We start from the raw sequence: 26,627 nt of genomic DNA on the forward strand, positions 1-26,627 counted from the left end.
CTGGGTTGGACGATGATGCACCTCCTCTTGTAACATACACGTTCTTCCTATCTGTGCTAGTTTTACGGGTTCATTCGGGTTACTCACGATGAATTAATAGTGGCGCTACGATTCCTGCTCGTTTTTAACCCGTAACCACACCTTGTTATATTACGGAGAGGGACCGATCTATTACAGAATTGTAGCAAAAGCGGCGTGATGGATAAAACTATATCGCCAGGGGCTGGTGAATCACCCGGTATCATTTTATTGACGCTGGGTGAAATGGTACTCGAGGGGAAGACCTAAAATTTAATTCTCAAATATGCGTTATTAGTGGTCCTATGGATAAATACTACATAACAAACGTTAGAGAGAAAATGCAGTTTTCAATCCTTATGCAGTTCTACCGTATGAGCTCTGATCACAGGTATATTCATGAAATTAGATATTAACGCCTAACATCGGTAATATGGAAATACATATTGTCGAATCATGTTAACTAGCGGTGGTAGTATGTGTCGTGTAAACTCTTAAGGTGAAAAACAGCGTGGTCATCAGCGCATATCGACAAGGAAAATTGTGAAGTTGACTATCCAAATGAGAGAAGTCGTGAAGAAAGGATCGCTTGAAGAATAAGCGAAGATGGAGCCCCCCTAATATCATTAAATGTGTAGGCGTACAATACGGAAAGCCCATAAACATAGACATGTACATGACGGGAGAAGCCGGGACTGGCCACGGCTACCAACCCTCTCTACTTCTCTTGGCGGCACCGTCTAGGAGGAATGAATAACGTGAAGTATCAGTGCTGGTCTACACTGGTTCTGAGAGGTCAAGTGAACATATATCACACCCTCACACTATAAGTGAGAGATATTATTGTCAGTATTCGATTTATTATTATTTGCATTTCAATTGTATATTTTGTCATTAATATTTGTAAGCTGGGAGGTCTCCACATATGTAGGTATGAGTAATCTGTTTTGTTCAACGGCAGGGAAAACATTGCTATATTGAACTTGGAAACTTTGCATAAGTCATGTATATATCCCAGTCTGGTGAGATGAGCTTGTTGTGCTCGGAAATTTCTGTCTCATGTGAAACACCCCAGAGTTTTTTTTATTTTTTGTCTTGGGAGCAAGAAGAAGTCCAGGTGTGGTCTTGACAAGATGATCTACCATGTTTGGCTGGCCAGGATCAATCTCGGCGTATTATGTGAGAGCCGAGGTCTTTATATACTTCGACATCACAGCGGAAGTCAACTATACCACACACACGATACTGGTGTGAAACTGGATATACGGTACTGGAGTGACACTGCTGCACTATACTGGACTGGACTTCCAACGTTTGTGGAACGTGAAAAGTGACGGACATACAACTAAGTATTGTATCACTTTGTGGCGGCCTGGTATTACATGTTGCTATATCTCAGACTTTCCATAATTTATGTTCAGGAACGACAAGCGTGTGTTGCTCAACAACAAGTGTTAAAGTCGGTGAACACGGTATTACGACGTACAGTATCTGTGTGATTATTATGAGAATCGGCAAGTCGTGTTGATACAAAGACAGTGAAGGGTTCTTGTCTACATATATGTACATTGTTCAACGACTAATCGCAAATGGTGGCTTAGTTCTCGCTTTCGTTTTTCCACTATTTTCTTTGTTGTAAATATGGAGTCTTCCAATAATATTTTGTGTATTATAAGTGTATTTTGATGTGATCATGCACGGATGTTATTGAGAATATAGATAGATATTTTATAATCAGTGGAGTTATTGATGAACCTAGCTGCAGTTCCTACATATTTAGTCGGTTTCAGAAGGTTATGTAAGGCCTGAAGCAGATGTACCAGTACGTAGCATTATGTACACGCCCTGGGAGATAAACAATTATCATGCTCTATCTAAATTTGAGGGATCCATTCTGGTGAACTCTGGCGCCCATACTACGGACATTTCGATTAATTATTATTAATTTAATTTATTTATATATTTTAAATTTATGATATTTATTTATTAGTATTCACAAAAAGTCACAAACTGCGAAGGGCCGCAGAACGCCAGGAAGCGAGTGGAAGCAGAATCTCAGGAGCAACTTCGAGAGGTCGAAATGTAAGACACCATCAGAGGTTCGACACTCGGAAAACTGAAGGTGTTTGCAAAAGAAGAAGAACTGCGGCGAAAACCTAATACAGTCGAGGTCGGGAGGTTTGCTAGGTGCCTGAGGCAATGCCAGACTCAGCTAGGAGAGTTTAGAGCCTCTGGCCCTCTTACGACCCATGTGGACGATATTATGTCAGAGAGAGTAAACATGGCAACATTTGGCTCAGAGACCGCAACCCTCTCGTAATGTCCCCTGTCTTCTCTTGTATGTCCCGAGATATCTACCTGCACATATACGCAGCTACATGGCAGCCTACATGTTACTTACAGGGGGATTAAAATGAAATAAATTCAAGAAAATATAATGTTTAAGACAATGAAATGATCATGACGAGGTACATATCGTTCTCAATGAAGAAACGCATCGTTCGATAGAAAATGCTCCTTTATGAGATCCAGTGAAATGTCAAGTATTGACGTTACATGTATCATTCAACTGCAGACATTTACTTGTGTCGGTCAGCATTCCGTCGCCTAGTGGCTTTCCGATAAGAACCTTTTTTGTCCTATGTCTTTTCCCGTTCTTGCAGGATCGACCTTTCTGGGAAGACGTTTCCGTTTGACTGTCAGAAACATCCTTCTGTCAACTATTTGTCCAAACACTGTTACGACGTTCTTCTGCAAACGCCACACATCCAGCCGAGTGTTTGGCATTGTAAGCTTGATGATGATGATGATGATGATGATGTTTTCCGATTGTTTCAGGAGTTGTGGTGGACAGTGCGTAGGAGTTTCCGCACAAGTTGAAAGGTAAGTCCTTCATTTTATTTTGTAGTTTATCGCATTTTCTAAATATCTTCCTAGATGTTCCACGAGTTCCACTGCAGTTGCTAAACTGTTATCATTAGATTTCTTATGGCAATTTCTTTATTAACATTGGGAATTCTCTTGAAATACACATCTGAGCTCGCAACTGCCTGTTGCTAGCAACTGCTTCTGTGGAGCCAGTAAATTCTGAATCATCAACTTAGTGTATCTGAAACGAATAGTCGAAATGCTGGCAGTCATCATCGTCCTTGCACTTCCCATCACAGCTCGAGCACGTCAAGTTGAAGGCTGGTGTTTGCAGTCGGGTGTTGGTAATGGACTGCCCCCTTCCCGTTCTCTTGTGGCACTCTTACACTTGCTTCGCACAATCTAATAAGGACAACATAGCTAAAAGATCAGGCTTCAAAGAATTATTCATCATATGTCCAGTTCAGTACGAAACAATATTCGAATCCTTTCCGTGTTGAGCAAAATACCCTGCCAGCTTTTCTTCGGGATGGCTTAAATATAAAGCTATAGACGTGGTTTACCTCGATATCTCGAACCTCCATTACTCGAATTCACAATATCTCGAACATCACCTTTAAGAAACTGCAGGTAAATTAACGCGACGTAACGATATATTGCACAAGGTTTGCGGAATGTCTTATTCTACCTCATCGGTGGCTGAATGCTGTGCTGCAGTTTGGCTCAATAGTCCCTATAACCCCTTGGGATCAACTCCACTTTTAATGACTTCCTATCCTCGACAATATTCCTCTACCTTGCCCTCTCAGAGAAGTTATTCTCATCTGGTAGTACATAAGTTGTGGCCATTTTTTAAATTCAAACGAACATCTGCTTCAACTTCTTAAGAAAATCCTACTGAGCAAGATCAGAACTAACTACGGAATCAGTGTTGAACAGTATTCTATCTTCCAAATACGGTAGTTCCGTGCTCCTGGACTGTGTATGACCATACCGTCTCCCAATCTCCCAACCTTGAATTTTTTCCGCGCATCATCGTTCCTAGTAGTCAAGCCAATGGACCACACAGCAACTGTGCTGGCCCGTGTAATATTCTTTTCTTCATGGGGTCTCTAAATATTAGTTCCTAATTACTGTAGATCTCTAAGATGTTTTGCTACCATGTTTTTCCTTCATTTCCTTCATTATTGGATCTTCTTGGATTTTTCCCTCTCTTCACCTGGTAGTCCTAGAGTGCAGAGTATTATTCTACCCAGCGCATCACATTCGAAAAGTATGTGTTCAACTGATTCCTCTGCTTCATTGCATTTCCTACATATATTGTCTCTTATTACTCCAGTTGTCGTAGGTGTTTTTTTTTTTCAGATGACAGTGTCCTGCCAACAGTCCTACTACCCATCTTCTATTTTCTCTGCTGAGTTTCTACAGTTCTTTAGTATGTTTCTTGTTTGGTCCTTTTATCAGTTCCTTTGCAAGCCTGCATTCTAGAGTATTTTTCCAGTTGTCCATTTGTTTCTTTTGTACCCATTTTCCTATGTAGTGTTGGCTTGTCCATAGCAAATCCCGCATACAGGTTCTGGGCCCACAAAATGTGTTTCTGCCCCCTTTCAGCCCAGTTTACCTGCCTTTTCATTTCCTTCTATATCTGCATGCCCTGGTACCCATATTATTTTGACAGTGTTGTACTTTGATAGCTTCAGGAGAAGTGAGTGGCAATACCAGGCAGTTCTGGATATTATCCGGACTGCTTCTCGTGCCTCAATGGCCGCAAGGCTGTCCGTAAAAATGAAAACGTTCTTATTCCTATATTCATTTTCAGATTTTCTTCAAGACATGTTATTATAGCTATCAGTTCAGCTTGAAAGACTGTAGTGTGTTTGTCCAGGCTCATCTGGATTGATCTGTCAGGTCTTCCCCCGTTGATCCCTCCTCCTGTGCCACCCACAGTCTTTGAGCCATCAGTCTACCACACTCTATCTACTTTTTCAGTATTCCATTTGTTGATATCCCAGTTTTTTATTTATTATGTGTTAATACTCTGTTAATTTTACAGTGTCCTAGATTGGGTCTTTGTGCATTCCAGCACTCTGATTATGCCAATCTATATGAACCCATCCTAATCTGTTCTTTTATGAAACTGCATAGTGATGGGAGGTCTAGCAAAGTATTCAAGGCTTCTGTCGGCATAGTTCTCGTAGGCCCAATGCATGTCATTCTCTGTAGGCTATCCAATCTACTGCTGGCTTTTCCTTGACTTACTTTCTGCCACCAGATGATTGCAGCATACGCCACCAACGGTCTAATGGTCATTGTATATATCCGCATTACCACTGATGGTTTTAGGTCCCATGTCTTCTCGACGGTTCTTTTACATGCATACAGCAAGTTCTTGGCCTAGGTTATTTTCCTTTCTATATGTGGATTCCAGGTTAGATTTTTATCTAACACTACACCTAGGTGCAGTGAACTCTTCCCCTCCAATTTTCTCCTTCTTGTAAAAGTGACCAGGGTTATCTTGTTCGGGTTGACTGATAGTTGTTCTTCCCGACACCAGTTCTCCACAAGGTTAAGTGATCTTTGCATGAGGTCCTGGATAACACTCATCACCTTACCTAGGTCATCTGCGTATCCTTGTGTATAGAATAATTAATAATTTCGTGTGGCTATTCCTAGCCGAGTGCAGCCCTTGTAAGGCAGACCCTCCGACGAGGGTGGGCGGCATCTGCCATGTGTAGGTATCTGCGTGTTATTGTGGTGGAGGATAGTGTTATGTGTGGTGTGTGAGTTGGAAGGATGTTGGGGACAGCACAAACAACCAGCCCCCGCGCCATTGGAATTAACCAATGAAGGTTAAAATCCCCGACCCGGCCGGGAATCGAACCCGGGACCCTCTGAACCGAAGGCCAGTACGCTGACCATTCAGCCAACGTTGTTCTTCGAGCATAGCTACGATTTTGTTCACTACGAGGTTTCACAGCAGAGGCGAAAGAACTCCTCCCTGAGCATTACCTCGGGTGGCACCAACCGTCAGCGTTTCTTCAAACGGGGTTGCTTTTATCTTTCTTCCGTCTAACATGGATTTAATCCATTTGACGACGGTTTTACTCACCTTGCTGTTTTCCAATGCTTTGATCATAGTCATAGGCTGTATTGCTGAAGGCTCCTTCTATATCTAGAAATGCCGCCAGTGCAATTTCTTTATATTGTAGGTTCTCCTCTAGTTTACAACCCAACTGATGGAATGCCACTTCAGTGGATCTGCCAGGTATATATGCAAACTGATTTTCATGTAACATTGAGTTCACTTGCACAGTTCTTCTGATATATTTATCTAGAATTTTCTCCATTTCTTTCAGCATGAAGGAGGTTAAACATAATGGTCTGTATGCTTTGGCTTGGGCATAATATGTCCCTCCAAGGTTAGGTATGAATACTGCTTTAGCTTGAGACCATGATTTCGGCACGTACCCTAAAGCTAGACCAGCTCTGAAAAGGTCCCTCAGGGCATTGACGAGTATCTCCCGTCCTTCCTGTACGAGTGTCGGAAGTATCGCATCTGGCCCCGGAGCCTTTGTAGGATGAAACGTGTCGATTGCCCATTTTACATGGCCATGTTTTATTATTCTGTTGGCACAGTTCCAGCCTGCTCTTCGAGCTCTGGTCTCTGTTCCAACTGTTTCTTCTTCTGTCATCTCCTCATCCTCGGCGAAGTGACACGCCATTAGTATCTCCAGCGTGTCCCTCCCCGCCTGAGTAAATGACCCATCTGGTTTCTCCAGTGTCGCCACTTGATTTGTGTGTGTTACTTGCAGAACCTTCTGGAGCCTTGCTGTTTCAGTGTGTGATTCCACGTTCTCACAGAACAGTCTCCAAGATTTTTTTACTTTCCATATCTCTAGGTTATACTCATTAAGTTTCCTATTATATACGTCCCACATACCACTTCTATGTGACATTCTATAGATCCTAACCTCTTTTTTCATTTTGTCTAGTTTGTTATTCCACTACCTTTTTTTGGTGTTTTTCTTTTCTTCGAGACGACGGTTTTCATGGATGAGTCTATAATGGCCTCTTCTAATAGTTCCGCTGCCTCATCCAATTCTTTCTGTCCTCTCACGTTAGTTGGATTTTTTTGTACAGCCTTCCCTAGAACTTCTCTGTATCTGTACCAGTTAGTTCTTTTTGGGTCTCTGTACATCTCGATCCCACATAGTCTCGCACCTATTGCAAATTGGATGTGCTGGTGTTCTGCCAATGATTGTTCCTCCAGCACCTTCCAGTCTTCAATAAAGTTTGCAATATGCGTTGTGCTTATTGTAATGTCTAATACCCCCCTACGATTTATATTTATAAATGTAGGCTTGTTTCCTAGGTTTAGTATCGTCAACTCAGTTCCAATAAACTCTAGTAATGACTCACCTCTTGCATTGCGGCTCGTGCTGCCCCATGCCGTGTTGTGGTGTGATTTTTCATCTGCTCCAAGGACTAGGTGTTCGCCTTTCCTCTTTGCGTTGCAAATTAGGTTCTCAACTTCTTCTGATGGGGGCAGGTTAGTTGAGTCATATGGGAAGTATGCAGAGCGTATGGTTATTTTTCTGGGTCTCTCCCAATTTCCAAGTTTAATCCTGGCCACGGTTAAGTCCCGTAAACAGTGTTCCTGCAACATAAGACATTTTAATTTCCTGTTCACAAGACATGTTCTTGGTATTTCCGATGTTGTATCGTACATCAGCTTACCTCAAGATTCCACCAGTCCTGCTACTCTGCCCTTGACTACCCATGGCTCTTGAATAAGGACCACGTCAATAGCCTCAGACTTGAACTTCCTGGCGAAATTGGCCACAGCCGCTAAAACGACTGTCCTTCCTGTCTTATTGATTGAAGTAGCATTCAGCACTCTCCACTCTTCTGTTAGAAGTTTGGTAGCGTGCTGATTGATTCTGACAGCAGTCTGTTCTTTTGGAGCTTCTGTTGCCATTTCTTGTTTGGAGTCGGCGACAGCCTGCCCATTGGGACCTCTTGTCTCCAGTTTTTCATCTTCTGCTTGCTCCCGGATCTGCTCTACTGCAGCTTCCTTGGCTTCCCTTGATGTCGAAGTTTTTGAAATTGGTTCTTTATAAGCATCCATATTTCAATCAATCATAGGGTTTTTGCCCGTTCTAGGGTCCTGAGCGTCGTTCTCACCATCCGTGGTGAGGCATACAGCCAGACATTGTCCTCACGCTACACGGGCTCTCCGTAGCAGAGACCACGCCCCTGGCCCGAACCTAGCCAGGTTTGTTCGCCCTTCAGTAGGCCTACTCACGTGGTCTCCACTTCGCATTATCATGACTGAGTTCACAGACATGACTTTCCCCCTAGATTGGGATCGCCCCTTTCCCAACCCGCGGCTCGTCCAGGCTACGTAGAGCAAAGTGATGTGTTGGTTCCAGCAGCCCGCACCAGCTCCACTTTTCCTGAACCACCGTATCACCCATGTGGAGGGACCATGGGTGCCTCTCTAGCATGTGTGGACAAGGCCTCCACTTCCAAGCCTTGACTTGGGCTAGTAACAATGACAATGCCTCAAGACGTTTTCTGGGAATACCTGTTTTTGGTCCGCGTGAGGGTATTTTATTTCCCTCAGGCCCTCCAGACAAGCCCGATAGGTGAACAGGTAAGAAAACTCCCACGGGGACCAGTATAATACTGCTGTTTTAATAAGACAAGTATTCAATGAATTAGCGGTCTGCTTCACTGTAAATTATTTATGAAGTGTCAGTGATACCAACTTAGAACAATCCGTTTTGAACACTAGCAGCGTTCAACCTGAACAGACGCCGTAAGCCTTGGGAGAGTTGTATAGTGGTGTTATAACAACCAGGACTGAAGCAGGCATGAAAGGGAACTTAATGCGTTCATCATTATGAGCGACATTGTTACAAATGGTGAGATTAGTGTAACAAACTAAGAATCAGTGATACCAAAAGCTTTCTCGAAATCCCTTTGTGGGGTGATTCTTGAGACTTCTGTGAACTCTATCTTTGAAATTCAATACGAATATTGGAATTAACAAATTTGCTTCGAACTATTTGTTTCTCATGAGTCATGACAATGGAAAATGACCAGTCTACGTAATAAAGAGCAGAACATGGATTGACGATATGGGTTTTCTTAAGCGTAGTCGTAGAAATCCCAAAAAGGATATTCATTCTCAGGACACTTACGGTTTATAGTTAACGAACTGGTAAAGTATCACGTGGTGTCCATAAGTTGAAAGTGAAAGCTCTCATATTAATAGCCCCTCATTACAGAGGGAATTTTCCTCCACACTCCATGTCTGCTTATAATGGGAAAGGCCATGTATTACTAGCGAGTGATCCCCACGTCACGCAGGTGTGTGCTGGCTGAAACAGTTTCACACTAATACCAGGGTAACCACAGCCTACATAATAATCCGAAATGACAATTTACATTAAATTGTCATTGGAATTTTTTGAAACGTTGCATACATACATTATCAGTATAGACTGCTATACCTTTCAGCGTTAAGTCTGCAAGCCTCTGTGAATTTACTAAACGTCGCCACAATCCTCGATTTGCAACTAGTGTTGTGGCCTCATTTAGTTCTATACCTCTTATCTTTAAATCGTTAGAAACTGAGTCTAACCATCGTCGTCTTGGTCTCCCTCTACTTCTCTTACCCTCCATAACAGACTCCATTATTCTCCCAGGTAATCTATCCTCCATTCGCCTCACATGACGCTACCACCGAAGCCTGTTTATGCGTACAGCTTTATCCATCAAGTTCAATACTAAATTAGTCTTTATCGCCTCATTCCGAGTACCCTCCTGCCATTGTTCCCACATGTTCGTACCAACAATCATTCTCGCTACATTCATGTCTGTTACTTCTAACTTATGAATAACACATCTTGAGTCCACCCAGCTTTCGCTTCCGTAAAGCAAAGTTGGTCTGAAAACAGACCGATGTAAAAATAGTTTCGTCTGGGAGCTGACTTCCTCCTTACAGAATACTGCTGATCTCAACTGCGAGCTCACTGCATTAGCTTTACTACACCTTGATTTAATCTCACTATATTACCATCCTGGGAGAACAGAACCTAAATACTTGAAATTATCGACCTGTTCTAGCTTTGTATCACCAATCTGATATTCAATTCTGTTGAATTTCTTACCTGCTGACATCAATTTAGTCTTCGAAAGGCTAATTTTCATACCATACACATTGCACCTATTTTCAAGTTCCAAGATATTAGACTGCAGACTTTCAGCACAATCTGCCATACACATTGCACCCATTTTCAAGTTGCAAGATATTAGACTCCAGGCTTTCAGCACAATCTGCCATTAAGACCAAGTCGTCAGCATAGGCCAGACTGCTTACTACATTTCCACCTAACTTAATCCCTCCCTGCCATGTTATACCTTTCAGCAGATGATCCATGTAAACTACAAACAGCAAAGGTGAAAGATTACAGCCTTGTCTAACCCCTGTAAGTACCCTGAACCTAGAACTCATTCTACCATCAATTCTCACTGAACCAAATTGTCAACATAAATGTCTTTGATTGATTTTAATTATCTACCTTTAATTCCATAGTCCCCCAGTATGGCGAACATCTTTTCTCTCGGTACCCTGTCATATGCTTTCTCTAGATCTACGAAACATAAAACACAACTGCCTATTTCTCTCGTAGCATTTTTCAATTACCTGGCGCATACTGAAAATCTGATCCTGACAGCCTCTCTGTGGTCCGAAACCACACTGGTTTTCATCCAACTTCCTCTCAACGACTGATCGGACCCTCCATTCCAAGATGCCAGTGAATACTTTGTCTGGTACACTAAATCAGTGAGATACCTCGATAGTTTTTGCAATCCTTCCTGTTCCCTTGCTTATAGATTGGTGCAATTACTGCTTTTGTCCAATCTGAAGGAACCTTACCAACACTCCATGCTAATTTTACTACTCTATGAAGGCATTTCATCCCTGCCTTCCCACTACACTTCACCATTTCAGGTCTAATTTCATCTATTCCTGCTGCTTTATGACAATGGAGTTTATTTACCATCCTTTCCACTTCCTCAAACGTAATTTCACCAACATATTTTTCCTCCTCTCCATGAACCTGTTCGCAACACCACCAAGAAGATTTCCTTTTACGTTGAGATGATGTTCAAAATATTCCCTCCACCTCTCCAGTGGTTCCCTTTGATCTATTATGAGTTCACCTGAATTACTCAAAACACTGTTCATTTCCTTTTTCCCTCCCTTCCTAAGATTCTTTATTACTGTCCAGAAAGGTTTCCCTGCTGCTTGACCTAGCCTTTCCAGGTTATTACCAAGATGTTCGCCTTTTCCCATCTTTACACACCGTTGTTCCTAGGCATTCCCTTGCTGTTTCTACTACAGCATCCTTGTACGCCACCCATTCTCTTTCTATATGATGAACCTGCTTACTGTCTGCTTTTCGAAACTTCTCACTAATCATATCCATGCACTTCCGTCTAATTTCCTCGTCCTGGAAATTTTCTACCGTTATCCGTTTGCAGACAGATTTCACTTTCTCTATCCTAGGCCTAGAGATACTTAGTTCACTACAGATCAGATAGTGGTCTGTATCATCGAAAGATCTCCGGAAAACTCGTACATTCGTAACGTATTTCCTGAATTCGAAGCCGGTTAAAATATAGTCTATTATGGATCTGGTACCCCTAGCCTCCCATGTGTAGCGGTGAATAGCCTTATGCTTGAAGAATGTATTCGCAACTGCTAAACCCATACTAGCACAGAAGTCCAGCAAACGCTTCCCATTCCAATTAGCTTCCATATCTTCCCCACATTTACCAATCAGTCTTTCGTATCCTTCAGTTCTATTTCCAACTCTCGCATTGAAATCGCCCATTAGCACTATTCTATCCTTGCTGTTGACCCTGACCCTGATGTAACTCAATGCTTCATAAAACTTGTCAACTTCATCCTCATGTGCATCCGCACATGGTGAATACACTGAGACAATTCACGTCCTAATTCCTCCAACTGCCAATTCTACGCACACCATTCGCTTATTTACGTGCCTAACAGAAATTATGTTGCGTGCAATGGTATTCCTGGTAAACAGTCCTACCCCATACTCTGCCCTTCCCTTTCTAACACCCGTCAAGTACACTTTGTACTCTCCTATCTCTTCCTCGTTATCTCCCCTTACCTGAATATCACTTACTCCTAGCACATCCAGATACATCCTCTTTGCTGACTCAGCCTGTTCTACTTTCTTTCTTCCATAAGCCCCATTAATATTGATAGCTCCCCATCGAATTCCGTTTCGGAGTCCCTCGCCTGTCAAATGGGAGTGGGACTCCATTACTCCCATAGGTCCGAGGCTTGCTTAAAATGTTCTGAGCTCGGTAAATTCATGAAGCAGGATGCTACCCTACTTGCACATAGTCCAAGTGAGGATCTCTCCTCTAACGGGTTATGGACCACCGGTGAATTGTATAGTCCTAGCCGCCTGAGCACAAGGAGGGCCACGACTCAGAATATGTCCGAGATGCCCACTCCCATTCCATAGCAACTGGTATCCCGACTCTCAGGACCACTTACTAGGCCACTCAGCCGTTGCCCATGTTTCACGAACTTGGACGTGACTACAGTAACCCACACCATGAATTATTTATTAATTTTGAGGCAGCTTCCCCCGGATGGATTCTGTTTATTTAGATAACGTTTAGGTTATACAAATGATTTATCATTCATTTGTGTTAAATAATGGTGAAGTGTGTTGCTCAAACAATGATCGTGCTGGCGTTTCCCCGGAACACGTATGGCAAAAATAATTTCGGTATGTATTTTTTTCTGACCCTAAGCCACCCTCAAATGTATTTTACACCAAGCAAAAATTCAATAATAAGTTTTCAGGTGGCAAATAGTTAGGGCGCCGTACACAACGGCGTTCTGTTAATGGAGGGTCGCCACATGTGCGTGCCTGAATTTTGTTGAGATCTATGAGAAGAATACTTGGGCTAAAATTGGTGCTGTTATCTGGTGCGCTACTCTTATTGTACAGCAGGTGAAGGTGAGAACAGGCAGTTTTATCGGTATAACCTAATTAAAGTAAATATTTCATGTTAAAGGAAAGAATATGAAAAATTATTTTTAATTTTGGGACAGGAATCCTGTTACTTTATTCTTATTAAAATAATTTAAAGCGAAATGCACTGCCGGAATAATGCGTGCAGCAATCTCAAGGACAAGGTAATTCTCATCACGAGCGATGTGACAGGTAGTTCATTAATGCAGGAGGATATGAAACACATATATCACAGTAAAGCGCACCAATACACAATGTACCTCCTTCTGGTCGTAGTGCGATTGATCATAAAGGTGCCGAATGGCATCCTGCTATGGATTGTCCCAAGCGTCTTGCATTTTTTGGTCGAATCTGGCAATAGTTCTTGCAGGCTCTGGAGAACGCTTCATCATGTGCCATACGTGTTGATTTGTCGAGAGGTCCGGTGATCTTGCTGGCCAGGGCAGTTGTACACCACGGAGAGCACGTTGCCTCGCAGCAGCTGTATGTGGACGTGGATTGTGGCAGTAGCACGGGGAAACAACCTGTGTAATGTAGCGGGCAGTGAGACTCTTTCACGACACCAGAGTAGCTGTGCTTGGCAATGGCCAGGTGCAACACGTGACCGGATTTCGTTCCTGGATATGATGTTCGGTCGTTCACCGCTGCTCGCACAATGCATCGATCTTGACGTGCGTATGTGCCGGGTGTGGGGATGTTCCGCAGCATGTGCAGCAGTCCGTCGATACGCCTATCCAGCTTCCCGCAGGCGATGCCGTTCAACTGCTAGCTGCGTAGAAGTGTGTGGCTGGTGTCTCAGCTTGACAAGGAGATCGTAGTATGACGTACATTTCGCATTACCAAAACACCCGTCCTAGTAAATTATGACATCCTACACTGACTACCGTGTACACACGCAATAAATATACGTAACATCAAGACTGTTAGTATCAAAATATATTTATATATTTTAGCACTGTACTGAACAGTCTATACAAATTCTTTGCATAGATATATAAAAAAAAGAACTTTAGCAGACTGAATAAGAAGACTGAAAAAATACACGACTAACAAAAATAAATATATGTAAATAAACACATTTGAAATTCAGTCCCTGAAAACAGAAGAAAGCAATATATAGGCCTAGCGGTAGCTAAAAGAAAATGGAACATTCAGGACAGGTACATGTAATTGAAACCTAGGATGTTACAATTTAGCTTTATTGAAAATACGAAGACGGTAGTCTACAACTTTAGTATGATTATAGATTGTGAGAAAAAAGTTGTCTCTCAGCCGACTGGTGAACACAATAATAAATTAAATATTTACAAACTCCTGTACCGATAGCAAGAATTTTCAATATCAACAAAGAGAGAACCTGTGAAATAAAATCTTTATGTGACATCATTCCTCTGATAAGTTGGCCGTGCGGTTAGATGCGTCCGGCTTTGAGCTTGCATCCGGCATATAGTGGATTCGAATCCCACTGTTGGCAGCCCTGAAGATGGTTTTCCGTGGTTTCCCATTTTCACACCAGGCGACGTAAAGCCACTAGCAAAAAAAAAAGGGAATTAGAGCAAATTTTACTTAATTCTGTGAACAGATTGTTTAAAAATTTCATACTGCAGAATTTTTTCTAAAAAAATTAGATACATTTTTATATAATTTTCTGGGTATGAAATGCCTGCCCCGCGGTGTAGGGGTAGTGTGCCTGCCTCTTACCCGGAGGCCCCGGGTTCAATCCCCAGTCAGGTGAGAGATCTTTACCTGGATCTGAGGGCTGGCTCGAGGTCCACTCAGCCAACGTGATTAGAATTGCGGAGCTATCTGACGGTGAGATAACGGCCGAGAATTTGTCGTACTGACCACCTGACACCTCGTAATCTGCAGGCCTTCAGCCTGAGCAGCGGTCGCTTGGTAGGCCAAGGCCTTTCGGATCTGTTATGCCATGTAGTTTGGTTTGGATATGAAATAACGTAATTGGATGAGTAGAACTTAAATGATCATTTCTGTGCTGCCCGACATTCGTTACACTGGTGCTAGCCTGCTTCTGTTGTGTATTTCTTAAAATGAAATGACTGTCCAGGGTTAGTTCGATTTTCTTTGAGTGGTTTAGGCTTAAGTAAGAATGTTATAATTTAAGATGTAAAACCCTCCTCATAATATTATCTTCTTAAATATTACTGCTTTTACAAACTCAAACGGAATTAGCATTATCTGAGCACAAATACAATTTGAAAGTGCGTTCTGGATTTTTTCTCTAATAAGAGCACTGTGATTTACACCAGAAAGAAAATAAATGAAGTTGAATGTAAAGCACATGTAAAAAGACGAATATCATAGATAAACAGTCATTTTGATTAGTATTTTCTAGGATTGACAAGATTCTGTTGAGCTTTATAATTTATATTGTCAGGTTTTTTCTGGAATAGCGTATTAACAGTTGTATTATGTTATTATGAAGCAAGTGTGAAAAAAAAAAAAAAAAAATGGAGACCCTAAGACATACGATACCAATACATCGGTTTTGCAGATGAAAATGAAAACCTGCAATCTGTTTTCCAGTAATGAGCGGGTCAGGGATGGAATGAATGAAGCCCCTATCTTGCGGCGAGGATAGGAATTTTGCCAGCTGCCGAAATCTGTCGCACTCCTGTGGACAAAGATTAATGACTGAGAGATTAAATGGAATGATAGTGGAGTGTTGCTGGAATTAAAGAAGACAGGGAAAACCGGAGTACCCGGAGAAAAACCTCTACCGCCTCCGCTTTGTCCAGCACAAATCTCACACGGAGTGACCGGAATTTGAATCTCGGAACCCAGCGTTGAGAGGCCGACGCGCTGCCGCTTGAACCACGGAGGCTTTACATTTTTCCAGATAATTGATAATAACTTGAAGCAATACTTTACCGTAATATTAAAAGCTTGATCAATATCTTACGGATTCTAGACCCAGGTTTATCAAATTTCAATTACCGGCACACAGTCTGTGTGAAGCATATGTATGTTTTTTTTTAGAACAGCTGTTTGGTTCTAAACAGTTATCTCCTATGAATTGGAAAATGACAAAGGAGAAGAAGCGTAAACGTTCTAAATTTCGTGTCCATACATTCTCCGAATGAACCACCCTATAACCTGTCTAGTTCTCGAGTATGGTAATTGAGTCATTTTATAACAGTTCAATTTCTACTCACATATGAAAAGAAATACCGGATCTTTTCCGGTAGAGATCTGTACAAATAAAGGCTGCACACGAATTCACAGTCTTGAATATCTTTCCATTCCAAACATAAGGCCTAACTGCTAACTTGCTTCACTTTCATATTGCCGATCAAATGTATAAGCTCCCACAATCCTTGAAAGTACAAACCAAACCTAAACCCCATGGCACAACAGCCCCGAAGGGCCATGGACTACCAAGCGACCGCTGCTCAGCCCGGAGGCCTACAGATTACGAGGTGTCGTGTGGTCAGCACGACGAATCCTTTCCGCCGTTATTCTTGGCCTCCTGGTGAGAGGCAGACGCGCTTTCTCTACACCGCGGGGCACACATCATACTACAACAGCTCCACTAACAGGCATAATTGAATTCGAAAACATGCAAGGAACTGTAAACATTACCACGTGCTAGCCATACGTTCGAAGCTGAAGCGCCCACAACATGGCAGTGCGCGTAGTATGAGCGCGCTCTGTGAGTTGGCTGCAGCACGGATTCGTCGGCGGGGTATAGTTGTATCCTCCAACCTCAGCACAGTTACTGCCTGCAGAGTCCAAACAGGCCTCCTGAGCGTCATTTGTCCGTGACAACCCCTCAGTGAGCACATGGCGTACGGCTTTTAGTGGTGCAGGTCTTTGTGATTTGATGGCCGTAGGCGACCTGCGCGTCGTGATGAGGATGAAATGATGAAGCCAGCGGAATTAACCAGTGTTGGTTAAAATTCCCGACCCTGCCTGGAATCGAACCCGGGACCCCTGTGACCAAAGGCCAGCACGTTAACCATTTAGCCATCGAGCCCGACAGCGCATATTATATGCAGGTGCCTTGAGGATGTTGCATTGTAGCTGTCTTACTGTGAGTTAGCGGCCCCAGTCTAGAGAGCCAAGAATTTACGGCTGAGATGAATCGTCGCGCTGAGCACGTGCCACCTCGTAATCCGCATGCGGTCGTCGCTTGTTTAGGGCAAGGTCCGTCAGCGCCATGTCTTTTACACCTCGGTAATTCGGTATGTCAGAACATTTATTAATAGATATACCTGAAAAAGATATCCGTTAATTAAAAACACAAGGTTTCATTCCGGAAATGACATCAGTTTCCATCAAAACAACTTTAAAATAAAAAAATGACTGAATATTAAATGTGAAATCATTCGTTTAAATTCCGTTTATACGCTTCTAATTGTTGAATGCAGGAACTTATTGAAGTCCTCCGTTTGTGCTTCCAGTAAAAAGAAGTCTCGTCGTAATAAAATAATGTTTTTTTCAAAAAAGACATCAGTTCACAGTCAATGACCACAATGATGGTGAATTTTTACAATTTAGACGATGATCACCGGAAGTATGAACATATTGCATACCTGCCAACTTTCCCGATTTAGGCGGGAGACTCCCGATTTTCGACAGTTTTTCCCGCCCCCCGATTATTCTATCTTTTCTCCCGATTTTAGCTTATTTTTAGTGAATTTCAGACATTTGTTTTCAAATCCCGCCATTTCAGCTTTTTTACGCCAGTGGCCGGAAATCCTTCGCCCATTGGCCGCTTTCAAACGAAATATCGATGTTTATTAATGCGAGAAATGTGCGCGAATGTGCGATGTTTATTGAAACCTGTATATCGCGACGCATATATCGACTGTCAATCTCTCGTTCTCGCGTGATATGTTCGTGTTCGTTCACATCAGTCTAGTCGATTCCATCCTCTTTGGTCGATTCTAGAGACTAGTCGCGTTATTAGTAATTTAGTGACATAACTTCAGTGATAACGACTAGTGACTTTTCTAGAGATTTTAGGAGCCATTTGGAGACAATTCTGACTAATTTTAATTTATCTCAATATAAATAAGATAACAGTTTTGCCTGTACATTGCTCAGAATTTAAAAAAAATGATATTTCCGTGCCGGTCGAGACCATAGTAACGTACGTACGCAGGCTCACCACGAGAAAACGGCTGAAGAGAATTTAATGAAAATCGGTATATAATGTCGCGGAACAAGTCGCTACAATCTAGGCCATAAATAATTTTATTCACGCTGAGTGAACTGGTAGTTTAGGGGAAGGCCTAAAATTTAATTCTCAAATATTTGTTATTATTGCCCCCAGCGATAAATACTACATAACTAAAGTTAAACATTATTAAATTTCCTATCATTTAGGTATGATAAATTTTTACTGTACCAGCTACGATAAGACATATTCATGAATATGGAATTTTTTTGCTAAGTCCATATCAGTGCCGAGGTACGAGAAAATGGCGAACAGAATTTTATGTAAAGTCAGGGAATAAGGAACTGCAGTCTATGCTATAAATAGTTTTATTCACTCTGTTCGAAATGGTAGTTTAGGGGAAGATGCCAAAAATTTAATTTTTAATTACCTATCCTAGTGGTCATATTGAAAAGTACTACATAACGAAAGTTACAGAGAATGCAATTTCTGATTATTTATGTCTTAATCAGTTTTACAAGAGACAGTTCTCATGAATGATTCGCATTGAAACTGACTTGAGCAAATTATCACAAAAATAATTCATTCTATTATCACCACCTATTCAATACAAGCCACATACTACGTGGATGAAATTTACATAATACTATATACACTTGTCAGGGACATATTTCGCCCCTTGTTAAGGGCATCATCAGCCTGGAGGTAACCTTAAGGTCAAATGTCTGAAACATTATCTATTCATACATGGATTACAATGAAAAGTATGTTACACATGAATGAGAAAAAAGTCGTGAAGGAACGATCGCTGAATAATAACACAAGAGGGAGTCATGAAAGAAAGAACGAATCACTTTACATTAGATGCTGTAATATCACAGATCGGGAAGAAAACTAAAGTGAAGGCCTCCAATATAGAAAGCCCATAAAATTGATCAACAATAACATTACATTGACCATTGTTGTTGTGATGTGCTTTGTGTATTCTGCTGCCATTTATCTACGATAGATGGAATCACTGCTGCATTTCGAGTATAACAGCCTGCCTGAATATTGGCGGGAAGAAGCTGGGGAGTGGGGAGTTAGATCACTTTCTTTAGCATGGCATTCCTGTAGTTCATTAATTTTCTGATACTACTGGTACGTAACACACTGGATCATCATAGTATTCCACCTATTCGATCCCTACTCCGAGGTAGTGATTTGAATGAGCAATGTGACACTTAAACGGAATAATTACACAGTAGTGTTTACGGCTGTCTGCAGCCTGGTCGTTCTAGCTCTGAAACTTCGAACTGTTAGACCGACACCGTTGTACTTTTCGCTAAAAGTGAGAAAATGTTCTGTTTTCATTTTATCGAATATTTCTTATGAAAGCATTGCTTTTAATCATGATATTCAAACTGGCATCATTGTAATGACATGTTGCCTTCAGTTGGGGAAACTATCAGGACAGTCTTTCTGAGAATTCCATAGGGAAGGAGGGTACATCAGCTAGTTATTTGATCTTCGCATAATCACGCGGGCGCTTGATGCAATATATTAATCTATGCATTTGCTAAGTAATGGCATCTAAGTGCACGACTGATTCACACATGTGGAGCATGAGTTAATACTATTTCCGGTAGGCTTATCAGAGACTGATCATCTCACTCACAAACTTCCTGTGAGGGAATAAAGATGTGTAATTTTTAGCCTTGTATCCTCGTATAGCAACAGTCGGGCTTTGGGACAATAAGTGTTGTAAATATATCGTAGTTCTGTATTGCGCAAGACATGTAGAATAAGCAATTTTGGCCAATTGTATCTCCTGATTTCTCCTGATTTTTACTGATTTTCAAATCAAAATCTCCTGATTTTTGTTTTTGTAAAGTTGGCAGGTATGATATTGTAAAGATAGAAGACATTAAACGATTTATCATTTAGGAGTAGAGTAGTATAATTGGATGGTTCTGCGGCCTCCTCCTCCTCGCGCGGCGCGGGAAATTTGAATTCTGGCGGGAAATTTGATTTTTTGGCGGGAAATTTGAATTTTTGGCGGGAAATTTGAATTTTTGGCGGGAAATTTGAATTCTGGCGGGAAATTTGAATTCTGGCGGGAAATTTGAATTCTGGCGGGAAATTTGAATTTTTGGCGGGAAATTTGAATTTTTGGCGGGAAATTTGAATTTTTGGCGGGAAATTTGAATTTTTGGCGGGAAATTTGAATTTTTGGCGGGAAATTTGAATTTTTGGCGGGAAATATGAATTTTGGCGGGAGATATGAATTTGTAAACAAAGCCACGTGCTTTTTGACAGCTGTCATCGACAACAACGCATCGCTGACCTCAGTACTGCCATCTTGACGGGCCTAAACCTCAGTAGTGCCAACTTAACCTAACTAGCGCGAGATAAACAAATCCACGTGCTTTTTGACAGCCACGTGCTTTTTGACAGATTTGTAAACAAAGCCACGTGCTTTTTGACAGACAACAACGCATCGCTAACCTCAGTACTGCCATCTTGACGGGCCTAAACCTCAGTAGTGCCAACTTAACCTAACTAGTGCGAGGTAAACAAAGCCACGTGTTTTTTTGACAGCCACGTGCTTTTTTTGACAGCTGTCATCCGTCATCTTTAAACTACAAAGCACTGTGCTGCCCTCTTGCGTCACCTGTAATCCGCAGTGCTGCCATCTTGACGGGTCTAAACCTTAGTGCTACCAACTTAACCTAACTAGCGCGAGGTAAACAAAGCCACGTGCAGCTGTCATCCGCCATCTTTAATCTATAGAGCACAGTGCTGCCCTCTTTAGCTACTTACCTTTGAAATGTGGTGGCGGATAATTTGAAAAATGCTTTTGACAGCAGCCATCTTTGTGCACCATGCTGCCCTCTTTAGCTAGATACCTGTGGTGGCAGGCAATTCCACATGACAGCAGCCATCTTCAATCAAGAGAGCACTGTGCTGCCATCTTTAGCTAGATACCTTTGAAATGTGGTGGCGGCAAATTGAAAAATTTCACGTGCTCTTGTTTGGAAACAAACTCACGTGCTTTTTTGACAGCTACCATCCGCCATCTTTAATCAACAGAGCATAGTGCTGCCCTCTTTAGTTTGAAATGTGGTGGCGACAAATTCCACGTGCTCTTGTTTGGAAACAAAGCCATGTGCTTTTTTGACAGCTGTCATCCGCCATATTTAATCAACAGAGCACCGTGCTGCGGGCAATTTCGTCAGCTGTCATCCGCCATCTTTAAACACCGTGCTGCCCTCTTTATGGCTACTACCTTAAGCACGTAGTAGCGGGTAATTTGAAAAGTTCTGTTAGCTATCATCCGCCATCTTTAATCAAGAGAGCACCGTGCTGCCATCTTTAGCTAGATACCTTTGAAATGTGGTGGCGGCAAATTGAAAAATTTAACGTGCTCTTGTTTGGAAACAAACTCACGTGCTTTTTTGACAGCTACCATCCGCCATCTTTAATCAACAGAGCATAGTGCTGCCCTCTTTAGTTTGAAATGTGGTGGCGGCAAATTCCACGTGCTCTTGTTTGGAAACAAAGCCATGTGCAGCTGTCATCCGCCATCTTTAATCCAAAGAGCACAGTGCTGCCCTCTTTACCGTAGTAGATGTAAATTCGTCACCTGTCATCCGCAGTGCTGCCATCTTTAGCTAGATACCTTTGAAATGTGGTGGTGGATAATTTAAAAAGAGAAATTCTACAGCAGCCCTCTCTCGACGCTAATTGCATAAGATGGCGGCTATACATGACTCCTTAAGGGTGCTTACGCAAGATGGCTGCTATACACAGGTTCTTATGAGATGCCCTTGGGATGCTTGCGCAAGATGGCAGTTATACATGGCTCCTTATGAGATGCCCTAGGGATGCTTGCTCAAGATAGAGACTGCTCTTATGGGACGGCTTAAGTGTCCTTGCACAGGATGGCTTGAGACGACCTAAGGATGCTTGCGCAAGATGGCGGACACAAGATGGCGGCTATACACAACTCCTTATGAGACGCTTTAAGGGTGCTTGCGCAAGATGGTTGCTACTCTTATGAAGAAAGCTAGCTTAGAGGCTAACGTGTCGTGCTAGTTCGATTCATTAAATTTACGGCTTAAATGCAAAATGTTAAATATATCGAAAACGGTGCACCGTAGAGCAAAACGGACAAAATTTTTCCGCCTAATACGTAGGTTCGTAGTATCAGGAACAAGAAAAAACATAGTCTAATGATGAGATCAACGGTTCGATTCTTACTTAAGCCCTTTGGCATTGGCAGCTATCTATTTCTACAAGATGGTGGCTGCTCTTATGAGACACAAGATGGCTTGAGACGTCCCAGGGATGCTTACGCAAGATGGCGGACACAAAATGGTGACTATACATAGCCCCTTATGAGACAGCCTAGGGGTGCTCGCACAAGATGGCAGCTACTCTTATGAAGAAAGCTAGCTTAGGGGCTACTGCGCAAGATAACAGCTGCTGTTATGCATGTGGTGGAGGGCAATTTGAAATTCTATGTGCTTAATCAACAGAGCACCCTGCTACCCTCTTTAGCTGAAATGTGGTGGTGGATAATTTGAAAAATTCTTTTGACAGCTATCATCTTTAAACAGTGGCGACTATACATAGGCTGTTAAGGCCTTATCATTCTCCTCCTCCTCCTCCTCCTCCTCCTCCTCCTTCTCTACCTCCTCCTCCGCCTCTTATGTCAAGGCATAGCTTTATATCGAACAAATTTAAACCTGCATCGCGAAGGCAAGCGTGTGCAGCGATAACATCATTATGCATGTTTAGACTTTCGAAACATAAGAAGAGTAGAATCAAACGCTGTACTCGATACGACATGTGATCAGAACATTGATTGATGCGTTCAGAAAACAAAATAAGTGATCAAGAATAGAATCGAACACTGTACTCAATACATCATGTGTTTAGAATATGTCAGGGGATACCCTTGTTCTAAGAAGATAAGATTGAAACATAACAAGGCTAGAATAGAACACTGTAATCGATGTTGCTAACTTCAACATGTGATCAGGACATTGATTGATGTGTTCAGAACACAAAATAAGTGATCATGACTAGAATCGAACACTGTACTCGATACAACATGTGATCAGAACATTGATCGATGTGTTCAGAACACAAAATAAGTGATCAAGACTAGAATCGAACACTGTACTCAATACAACATGTGTTTAGAACATGTTAGGGGGTACCCTTGTTCTAAGATCAGAATGGAACATAACAAGACTAGAATCGAACACTGTAATCGATGTTGTTAACCTCAACATATGATCAGAACATTGTTTGATGTGTTCAGAGCAAAAGTACAATTTTGATGATTTGCTTAGTGTAAAATCAAAAACTATGGAAACACACTGTGCACATATCGCATAGGTAACTCGCTCAGTAAGCAATATTGCAAAACTACAACTTCAATGATTTGCCTAGTGTAAAAAAAAAAACACACTGTACCCATACTGCGCAGCTAACTCGCTCGGTAAACGATATAGCCAAAGTATAACTTCAAATTATTTACCTTCCATCATTCGTCTTGTGTGAAAATCAGTCGAACAAGTTATCGCATAAACATGTAACATGAAATATCAGTCAATCTGTTGGCATGGGTTACAAGCATGTAGCTTATGCGGGAAGTAAAATTAAACAGAACGCTAGTGCTATAAGAAATACTCTGCTTACATTTAAGTCCCTAGCTGTTGAACAAGTTATTACATAAATATGTAACATGAAATATCGGTTCGGAAACATATTGTTTCAAGGATGAAAGGACTCTTCCTCCTCCTTACCGCACATTCCTTAAAGGGCTAATGGGCTAAAGGACTTATGGGCTAAAGGGCTAAAGGGCTGGAGGAGCAACAACCTCATCGATCGCTATCAGCAAGAACGCTTGTACTTTGTTAAGTGTAGAAAATTAATCTTTATTTGTAAATGGTTTCATGTTCAGAACAAGGAATGGAACCTAGGGGTTACGTCTTACCTAATAAAATCCCCGAGGTGCGATGAGTTACGTTTTTCGAACTAGTGTTTGGAACACTGAACTTTTCAAGACGATAGCAGAGAGTTTAGCAATGTTCTGTTGTTGGATTATAAATTCCGCGCTACAACATGCATAAGGTGGCAGCCTTGAGGTTTACTGCCGTAAAGATGACAAGAGTGAGGTTAACAATGTTCCGTTGTTGGATTTAAATTCCGCGCTATAACATGCATAAGGTGGCAGCCTTGAGGTTTACCGCCGTAAAGATGGCAGCAGTGAGGTTAGCGACGCTCTATTGTCCTTCAAAGTGAGGTTAGGGTTCGTCAAGAAGACAGCTGTCAAAAAAGCACGTGGCTATGTTTACCAAACAAGAGCACGTAGTCGTGACGTCACGGTCACGTAATCAATCCTTAGCTCGACGTCGTTAAGAGCAGCATTAGGATTAGCTATGCTCAAAAGTCTTGGGGACAGAGCAGCAGTATGAATTGCCATGTTTCAAAGTGTGTACACATCACCTATCGATTTTACATGCATCGACCATCGAACTAAACTTCATCCGCTAGATCGTGCTGCTATCTTAGCATAACCTATACACATAAAATTAAAGTACAATGAATAGCCATGTTTCAAAGCGTGTACACATTACTTATTGATTTTGCATGCATCGAATCTCATACTGAACTTCTTCCGCTAGATTGTGCTGCTATCTTAGCATAACCTATACCCATGAACTTAAAGTACAATGAATAGTCATGTTTCAAAGCGTGTACACATCAACTATCGAATTTGCATGTATCAACTCTCGTACTAAACTTCTGCAGGTAGATTGTGCTGCTATCTTAGCATAACTAAGACGCATGAACTTAAAGTACAAAGAATAGCTATGTTTCAAAGCGTGTACACATCACCTATCGATTTTGCATTCATCGACTCTCGTACTAAACTTCTTACGCTAGACTGTGCTGCTATCTTAGCATAACCTGTACGCATGAACTTAAAGTACAAAGAATAGCCTTGTTTCAAAGCGTGTACACATTACCTAATGATTTTCCATGAAACGACTATCATACTAAACTTTTTCCAATAGATTGTGCTAAAATCGTGTAAGTGAGCTGCTACCTTAGCAAAACCTATCGATTTTACATGCATCGACTATCGTACTAGACTTCTTCCGCTAGAGCATGTAGCAATCGCTTTTGTGTATCCCTAACCCATGTGCACGAACTTAAAGCACAAAGAAGAGCTATGTTCTAAAGCTTGTACACATCACCTACCGATAATGTATCGAATATCGTACTAAACTTCTCCTACCAGAGCGTACGACTATCGCTTGTGTGTGCACGAACTTAAAGCATAAAGAATAGCAATGTATAAAAATCTTGTAAACAAACCAGAATGTTTACTACGTAGGTGTAGACATTGAACTTTGCATGCTGAGGCAGCATACTACGTGACCGTGACGTCACGACCACGTGCTCTTGTTTAGTAAACATAGCCACGTGCTTTTTTGACAGCTGTCTTCTTGACGAACCCTAACCTCAATTTGAAGGACAATAGAGCGTCGCTAACCTCACTGCTGCCATCTTTACGGCGGTAAACCTCAAGGCTGCACCCTTATGCATGTTATAGCGCGGAATTTAAAATCCAACAACGGAACATTGTTAACCTCACTCTTGTCATCTTTACGGCAGTAAACCTCAAGGCTGCCACCTTATGCATGTTGTAGCGCGGAATTTATAATCCAACAACAGAACATTGCTAAACTCTCTGCTATCATCTTGAAAAGTTCAGTGTTCCAAACACTAGTTCGAAAAACGTAACTCATCGCACCTCGGGGATTTTATTAGGTAAGACGTAACCCCTAGGTTCCATTCCTTGTTCTGAACATGAAACCATTTACAAATAAAGATTAATTTTCTACACTAAACAAAGTACAAGCGTTCTTGCTGATAGCGATCGATGAGGTTGTTGCTCCTTTAGCCCTTTAGCCCTTTAGCCCTTTTGCCCATTAGCCCTTTAGCCCATTAGCCCCTTAGCCCTACAAGGAATGTGCGGTAAGGAGGAGGAAGAGTCCTTTCATCCTTGAAACAATATGTTTCCGAACCGATATTTCATGTTACATATTTATGTAATAACTTGTTCAACAGCTAGGGACTTAAATGTAAGCAGAGTATTTCTTATAGCACTAGCGTTCTGTTTAATTTTACTTCCACCGGGCGAGTTGGCCGTGCGCGTAGAGGCGCGCGGCTGTGAGCTTGCATCCGGGAGATAGTAGGTTCGAATCCCACTATCGGCAGCCCTGAAAATGGTTTTCCGTGGTTTCCCATTTTCACACCAGGCAAATGCTGGGGCTGTACCTTAATTAAGGCCACGGCCGCTTCCTTCCAACTCCTAGGCCTTTCCTATCCCATCGTCGCCATAAGACCTATCTGTGTCGGTGCGACGTAAAGCCCCTAGCAAAAAAAAATTACTTCCCGCATAAGCTACATGCTTGTAACCCATGCCAACAGATTGACTGATA

At 41.9% G+C, this 26,627-nt stretch overlaps 1 protein-coding gene across 4 annotated transcripts in view; it reads left to right on the plus strand.

Annotated features, from left to right (window-relative positions):
* Ypel (Yippee-like) overlaps positions 1-26,627 on the plus strand; it is a 377,506-nt gene that overhangs the window by 133,557 nt on the left and 217,322 nt on the right. For 3 of the 4 annotated variants that reach the window (XR_011018787.1, XM_067154922.2, XM_067154923.2), the window contains exon 2: positions 2,857-2,901. The exons of the other annotated variant lie outside the window; for it this stretch is intronic. The gene's annotated coding sequence lies outside the window, so the exon portion shown is untranslated. The remainder of the gene's footprint in view (positions 1-2,856; positions 2,902-26,627) is intronic. 4 annotated transcript variants of the gene reach the window in all.

Source organism: Anabrus simplex, chromosome 10 (assembly GCF_040414725.1).
Source record: "Anabrus simplex isolate iqAnaSimp1 chromosome 10, ASM4041472v1, whole genome shotgun sequence".
Lineage (NCBI taxonomy): Eukaryota > Metazoa > Arthropoda > Insecta > Orthoptera > Tettigoniidae > Anabrus > Anabrus simplex.